We start from the raw sequence: 7,808 nt of genomic DNA on the forward strand, positions 1-7,808 counted from the left end.
AAACTAGAGATATGGTAGAACACATCAACAAAACTAATACTGGTTCTTTGAAAGAATCAATAAGATCAACAAACCATTGACCAAACTAATCCAAAGAAAAGAGAGAAGGCCCAAATTAATAAAATTTTGAATGAAAAGGGAGAGATAAGGACTAACATGAAAGAAATAGAAACAATCATCAGAAATTATTATCAACAGTTATATGCCAACAAGTTATGCAACCTAGATGAAATAGATGCATTCCTGGAAAACTATAAACTTCGAAAACTGAACCAGAAAGAAATTGACAACCTGAATAGACCAATATCTAATATCTAATAACGAGATTGATCAAGAACCTCCCAAATACAAGAGCTCAAGACCTGAAAGATTTCCTGGGAAATTTTACCAAATATTCAAAGAAGAAATAATACCTATGCTCCTGAAGCTGTTTCAAAAAAATTTAAGCAGAAGGAAAACTTCCAGACTCTACTTATGAAGTCAGCATTACTCTAATCCCCAAACCAGGCAAAGACTTCACCAAAAAGGAGAATTTCAGACCGATATCCCTGATGAATATGGATGCTAAGATTCTCAACAAGATCCTAGCTAATAAGATCCAACAGTACATTAAAAAGATTATCCACCATGGCCAGGTGGGATTTATTCATGGAATGCAGGGGTCATTCAACATTCACAAATCAATGTGATGGAGTAAATAAGAGAAGAAAGAAAGATCACATGGTCCTCTCAATTGATGCCAAAAAAGTATTTGACAAGATACATCATCTGTTCCTGATGATAATGATTCAAAAAATAGGGATAGAGGGAATATTCCTCAACTTCATAAAATCTATGTATGAAAAATCCCCAGTGAATATCATTCTCAATTAAGAAAAGGTGACAGCCTTCCCTTTGACATCAGGAACACGACAGGGAAGCCCCCTCTAGCCACTTTTGTTCAACACAGTACTAGAAGACCTAGCAATCAGACAACAAAAAGAAGTCAAACTCACTTTCTTCACAGATGACATACTTTATATGGAAATCACAAGAATCCACCCCCAAACTATTAGAACTCATACGGAATTTAGTAATGTGGCAGCATACGAAATAAATGCACAGAAACCAGTTGCTTTCTTCACACTAACAATGAAAATATAGAAAGGGAAATGAAAGAATAGATTCCATTTATTCGTGCACCAAGAACCCGAGAATAAACCTAACCATATAAGTAAAGGATCTGTCCTCGAGGAATTATAGAACACTCATGAAAGAAATGGAAGAAAACACAAAATTATTCCATGATCATGGATCAGAAGAATTAACATTGTTAAAATGTCTAAACTGCCTAGCGCAATCTATACCATCAATGTCATCCTGATCAAGACTCCACCAGCATTTTTCAGAGTGCTGTTACAAAAAATCATAAAATTTGTTTGGAACCAGGAAAAAACCCGAATTGTTAAGGAAATGTTGAAAAAGAAAAACAAAACTGGAGGCATCACGTTGCCTGATTTCAAGCTTTACTAGAAAGCTGTGATCACCAAGACAGCATTATACTGCAACAAAAACAGACACATATATCAGTGGAACAGAAAAGAGAGCCCAGATATGGGCCCACAACTCTATGGTCAAATAATCTTCGACAAAGCAGAAAAAAATATCCAGTGGAAAAAAGACTGTCTCTTCAATAAATTGTGCTGGTAAAATTGGACAGCTATGTGTAGAAGAATAAAACTCGATAATTCTATCACACCACACACAAAGATAAACTCGAAAGGGATAAACGACCTCACTGTGAGGCGAGAATCTATCAAAATTCAAGAGGACAATAAAGGTAGTAACCTCTTTCACACTGGCCACAGAAACTTCTTTCAAGACATGTCTCAAAAGTCATGGAGTGAAAATGAGCTTTTGGGACTGCAATATAAGATCAAAAACTTCTGCATAACAAAGAAAACAGCAAAAGAGGCAACCCACGGAATGGGAGAAGATATTGGCAAATGACACTACAGACAAAGGGCTGATATCCAATATCTGTAAACAACTCTTCAAATTCAACACTCGAAAAACAGCTAATCATGTAAAAAATGGGCAGAAGACATGAACAGATGCTTCACCAAAGAAGACACACAAGTGGCTAACAGACATGAAAAAATGCTCATCATCACTGACTATCAGGGAGATTTAAATCAAAACAACATTGAGATACCACCCTACACCAGTTAGAATGGCCAAAATTAGCAAGACAGGAAACAACATGTGTTGGAGGAGATGTGGAGAAAGGGAAACCCTCTTACACTGTTGGTGGGAATGCAAGTTGGTGCAGCCTCTTTGGAGAACAGTGTGGAGATTCCTCAGGAAATTAAAAATAGAACTTCCCTATGACCCTGCCATTGCACTCCTGGGTATTTATCCCAAAGATACAGATGTCGTGAAAAGAAGGGCCATCTGTACCCCAATGTTTATACCAGCAATCACCACGGTCGCCAAACTATGGAAAGAACCAAGATGCCCTTCAACAGACGAATGGATAATGAAGATGTGGTCCATATACACTATGGAGTATTACGCCTCCATCAGAAAGGATAAATACCCAACTTTTGTAGCAACATGGACGGGACTGGAAGAGATTATGCTCGGTGAAATAAGTCAAGCAGAGAGAGTCAATTATCATATGGTTTCACTTATTTGTGGAGCATAACAAATAGCATGGAGGACAAGGGGAGTTAGAGAGGAGAAGGGAGTTGGGGGTAAATTGGAAGTGGAGGTGAATCATGAGAGACTATGGACTCTGAAAAACAATCTGAGGGGTTTGAAGTGGTGGGGGGGTGGGAGGTTGGGGTACCAGGGGGTGGGTATTATAGAGGGTATGGATTGCATGGAGCACTAGGGGTGGTGAAAAAATAATGAATACTGTTTTTTCTGAAAATAAATAAATTAATTTAAAAAATGAAAAATAGAGCTTCCCTATGACCCTGCAATTGCATTACTGGGTATTTACCCCAAAGATACAGATGTAGTGAAAAGAAGGGCTATCTGTACCCCAATGTTAATAGCAGCAATGGCCACAGTCACCAAGCTGTTGAAAGAACCAAGATGCCCTTCAGTAGATGAATGGAGAAGGAAGATGTGATCCATATACACTATGGAGTATTATGCCTCCATCAGAAAGGATCAATACCCAACTTTTGTATCATCACGGATGAGACTGGAGGAGATTATGCTGAGTGAAATAAATCAAGCTGGGAGAGTCAGTTATCATATGGTTTCACTTGTGGAGCATAAGGAATAACACAGAGGACATCAGGAGAAGGAGAGGAGAACTGTTTTGGGGGAAATTGGAGGGGGAGATGAACCACGAGAGACTGTGGACTCTGAGAAAAAAAAGTGAGGGTTTTGGAGGGTAAGGGGGTAGGGTGATATGTGTGCCTGGTGGTGGGTATTAAGGACGGCACATGGAGCACTGGGTGTGGTGCATAAACAATGAATGTTGAAAACTGAAAGAATAAAATTAAATTTTAAAGGTAAATGACAAATGATATGTTTAAAAATTATAATTTGAAATAGAAACCAGAGTGAGATTATGTTTATAATGTTTACTGATAAGGTGTAGAACCAAATAAATGTATATGATAGTTAATTTTGGTGAATTATTGGTGAAATTAGTAACTAAAAACAATCCAGAGAACTTTTCTACAGGCTTTTATGGACAGTATATTTAATATGATTGTCTGTTTTGTGTGTGTTGAGTTTGAGGAGTTCATTATAGATCCTGGATATCAACCTTTTGTCTGTACTGTCATTTGGAAATATCTTCTCCCATTCCGTGGGTTGCCTCTTTGTTTTTTTTGACTGTTTCCTTTGCTGTGCAGAAGCTTTTGATTTTGATGAAGTCCCAAAAGTTCATTTTCGCTTTTGTTTCCTATGCCTTTGGAGACATATCTTGAAAGAAGTTGCTGTGGCTGATATCGAAGAGATTACTGCCTATGTTCTCCTCTAGGATTCTAATGGATTCCTGTCTCACGTTGAGGTCTTTTATCTATTTTGAGTTTCTCTTCATGTACGGTGTAAGAAAATGGTCAAGTTTCATTCTTCTACATATAGCTGTCCAGTTTTCCCAGCACCATTTATTGAAGAGACTGTCTTTTTTACACTGTATATTTTTTCCTGTTTTGTCGAAGATTTTTTGACCATAGAGTTGAGGGACCATATATGGGCTCTCTACTCTGTTCACTGGTCTATGTGTCTGTTTTTATGTCAGTACCATGCTGTCTTGGTGATCACAGCTTTGTAATAAAGCTTGAAATCAGGTAACGTGATGCCCCCCCACCCGTTTTATTTTTGTTTTTCAACCTTTCCTTAACGATTCGGGGTCTCTTCTGATTCCATACAAATTTTTGGATTATTTGCTCCAGCTCTTTAAAGAATGCCGGTGGAATTTTGATCAGAACAGCATTAAAAGCATAGCTTGCTCTAGGCAGTATAGACATTTAAACAATGTTTATTCTTCCAATCCAAGAGCATGGAATGGTCTTCCATCTTTTTGTGTCTTCAATTTCTTTCATGAGTGTTCTCTAGTTCCTCGAGTACAGATCCTTTACCTCTTTGGTTAGGTTTATTCCCAGGTGTCTTTTGGTTCTTGGTGCTATCGTAAATGGAATCGATTCTCTAATTTCTCTTTCTGTATTTTCATTGTTAGTGTATAAGAAAGCCACTGATTTCTGTACATTGACTTTGTATCCTGCCACATTGCTGAATTGTTGTATGAGTTCTAGTTGTTTGGGGGTGGAGTCTTTTGGGTTTTCCATGTAGAGTCATGTCATCTGTGAAGAGAGAGAGTTTGACTTCTTCATTGACAATTTGGATACCTTTTTTTTCTCTTTGTTGTCTGATTGCTGTTGCTAGGACTTCTTATACTATGTAGAACAAGAGTGGTGAAAGTGGGCATCCTTGTCGTGTTCCTGATCTCAATGGGAAGGCTGCAAGCTTTTTCCCATGGAGGATGATATTTGCTGTTGGTCTTTCATAGATAGATTTGATGAAGTTCAGGAATGTTTCCTCTATCCCTATACTTTGAAGCGTTTTAATCAGGAACAGATGCTGGATTTTGTCAAATGCTTTTTCTGCATCAATTGAGAGGACCATGTGGTTCTTCTCTCTTCTCATATTAATTTGTTCTATCACATTGATTGATTTGCGAATGTTGAACCATCCTTGTAGCCCAGGGATGAATCCCACCTGATCATGGTGGATAATCTTTTTAATGTGCTGTTGATCCTGTTGGATAGGATCTTGTTGAGAATATTAGCATCCGTATTCATCAGTGATATTGGTCTGAAATTTTCCTTTTTGGTAGGGTCTTTGCCTGGTTTGGGGATCAGGTTAATGCTGGCTTCATAGAAAGAGTCTGGAAGTTTTCCTTCCACTTCAATTTTTTGAAACAGCTTCAGGAGAGTAGGTGTTATTTCTTCTTTGAAAGTTTGGTAGAATTCCCCAGGGAATCCGTCAGGTCCTGGGCTCTTGTTTTTTGGGAGGTTCTTGGATCACTGTTTCAATCTCGTTACTCGATATCAGTCTATTCAGGTTGTCGATTTCTTCCTGGTTCAATTTTGTAAGTTTATGGTTTTCCAGGAATGCATCCATTTCATCTAGGTTGCATAGCTTATTGGCACATACCTGTTGATAATAACTTATGATGATTTTTCTCTACTTCCTTGGTGTTCTTTGTGATCTCTCCCTTTTCATTCATAATTTTATGAATTTGGACTTTCTCTGTTTTCTTTTGGATTAGTGTGGCCAATGGTTTATCGATCTTATTGATTCTTTCAAAAAGCCAGCTTCTAGTTTCATTGATACATTCTACTGTACCTCTGGTTTCTACCTCATTGATCTCAGCTCTAATCTTGATGATTTCCCTTCTTATGTGTGGAGTTGGTTTGATTTATTGTTGATTCTCCAGTTCTTTAAGGTGTAGAGACAGCTGCTGTGTTCTTGATTTTTCTATTTTTTTGAGGGAGGCATGGATGGCTATGTATTTCCCCCTTAGGACTGCCTTTGCTGTATCCCATAGGTTTTGCACAGAAGTGTCTTCATTCTCATTGGTTTCCATGAATTGTTTCAGTTCTTCTTTGATCTCCTGGTTGATCCAAGCATTCTTAAGCAAGGTGGCCTTTAGCTTCCAGGTGTTTGAGTTCCTTCTGAACTTTTCCTTGTGAGTGAGCTCCAGTTTCAATGCATTGTTATCTGAGAATATGCAGGGAATAATCTCAGTCTTTTGGTATCAGTCGAATCCTCATTTGTGACCCAGTGTGTGGTCTATTCTGGAGAAGGTTCCATGTGCACTTGAGAAGAATGAGTATTCTGTTGTTTTAGGGTGGAATGTTCTGCATATATCTATGAGGTCCATCTGGTCCAATGTGTCATTCAATGCTCTTGTTTCTGTATGGATTTTCTGCTTGGATGATCTGTCTATTTCCGAGAGAGGCGTGTTAAGATCTCCTACTATTAATTTATTCATATCAATATGACTCTTTATCTTGATTAATAATTTTCTTATGTAATTGGCTGCTCCCATAATGGGGGTATAGATGTTTACCATTGTTAGACCATCTTGGTGGATAGTCCCTTTAAGAATGGTGTAGTGTCCTTCTTTATCACTGACTACAGTCTTTAGGTTAAAATCTAATTTGTCTGATATGAGAATCGCTACCCCAGCTTTCTTATGAGGTCCATTGGCATGAAAAATGCTTCTCCATCCCTTCACTTTCAGTCTGGGTGTATCTTTAGGTTCAAAATGGGTCTCTTGTAGACAACATATGGATGGGTCTTGTCATTTTCTCCAATCTATAACCCTGTGCCATTTTATGGGCGCGTTTAGTCCATTCACATTGAGAGTGATTATTGAGAGATATATTTTTATTGACATTGTGTTTTCTTTGAAGTATTTTTCTGTAGATTGTCTCTGTATTTCTGTTCAATGCTATTATTAGGATTTTTCCACTTTTATAGAGCCCCCCCCCCTGCCTTAATATTTCCTGCAGTGTTGGCTTGGTGATTGCATAGTTTTTTAAGCCTTGCCGGTCTTGGAAACTCTTTATCTCTCCATCCATTTTGAATGTCAGTCTTGCTAGATAAAGTATTCTTGATTGCATGTTCCTCTCATTTTGTGCCCTGAATATATCTTGCCAGCCTTTCTGCCTTGCCAGGCCTCTGTGGACAGGTGTGACGTTATTCTGATGTGCTTTCACAGTAAGTAAGGAACCACTTTGTCCTAGCCCCTTTCAAGAGATTTTTATCTATAATTATGATTCCTCAATTTGATTATCAGGTGCCTTGATGTTTTTCTGGAATATATAATCTTGGTTGGAGACCGTTCAGCCTCTAGTACATGAGCACTGCTTCCATTCGCGAGATTGGGAAAATTTTCATGAAGAACTTGTTCCACTATATCTCCTGGCCTTCTTTCTTTCTCCTCCCCTCAGGGATTCCAATAATTATGACATTGGAACATTTCATGGCATCATTTATTTCCCTGATTTTGTTTTCCTGGATTCTAAGCTGTTTGTTCCAGTCTTCTTCCTTATTCTTTCTCTCTGTTTGTCCTCCAGATCACTAATTCTATCAGTTACCCTAGCTTTGAGAGAGTTTAGATTAGATTGAAACTCATTGAGAGCATTGTGAACCTCATACCTCGTAGCTTTCAGCTCTGCCCTAACATTGTGAACATCATCTCTGGTCGCTTTCATTCCAGCCCTAATCAATTCCATTTGGTCATTTATAGCTTTCTCCAACCTAGCTATTGGCTGTATAATTGTTAGCCTGAA

This window comes from Mustela nigripes, chromosome 2 (genome assembly GCF_022355385.1).
Source record: "Mustela nigripes isolate SB6536 chromosome 2, MUSNIG.SB6536, whole genome shotgun sequence".
In the NCBI taxonomy this organism is placed as follows: Eukaryota; Metazoa; Chordata; class Mammalia; order Carnivora; family Mustelidae; genus Mustela; species Mustela nigripes.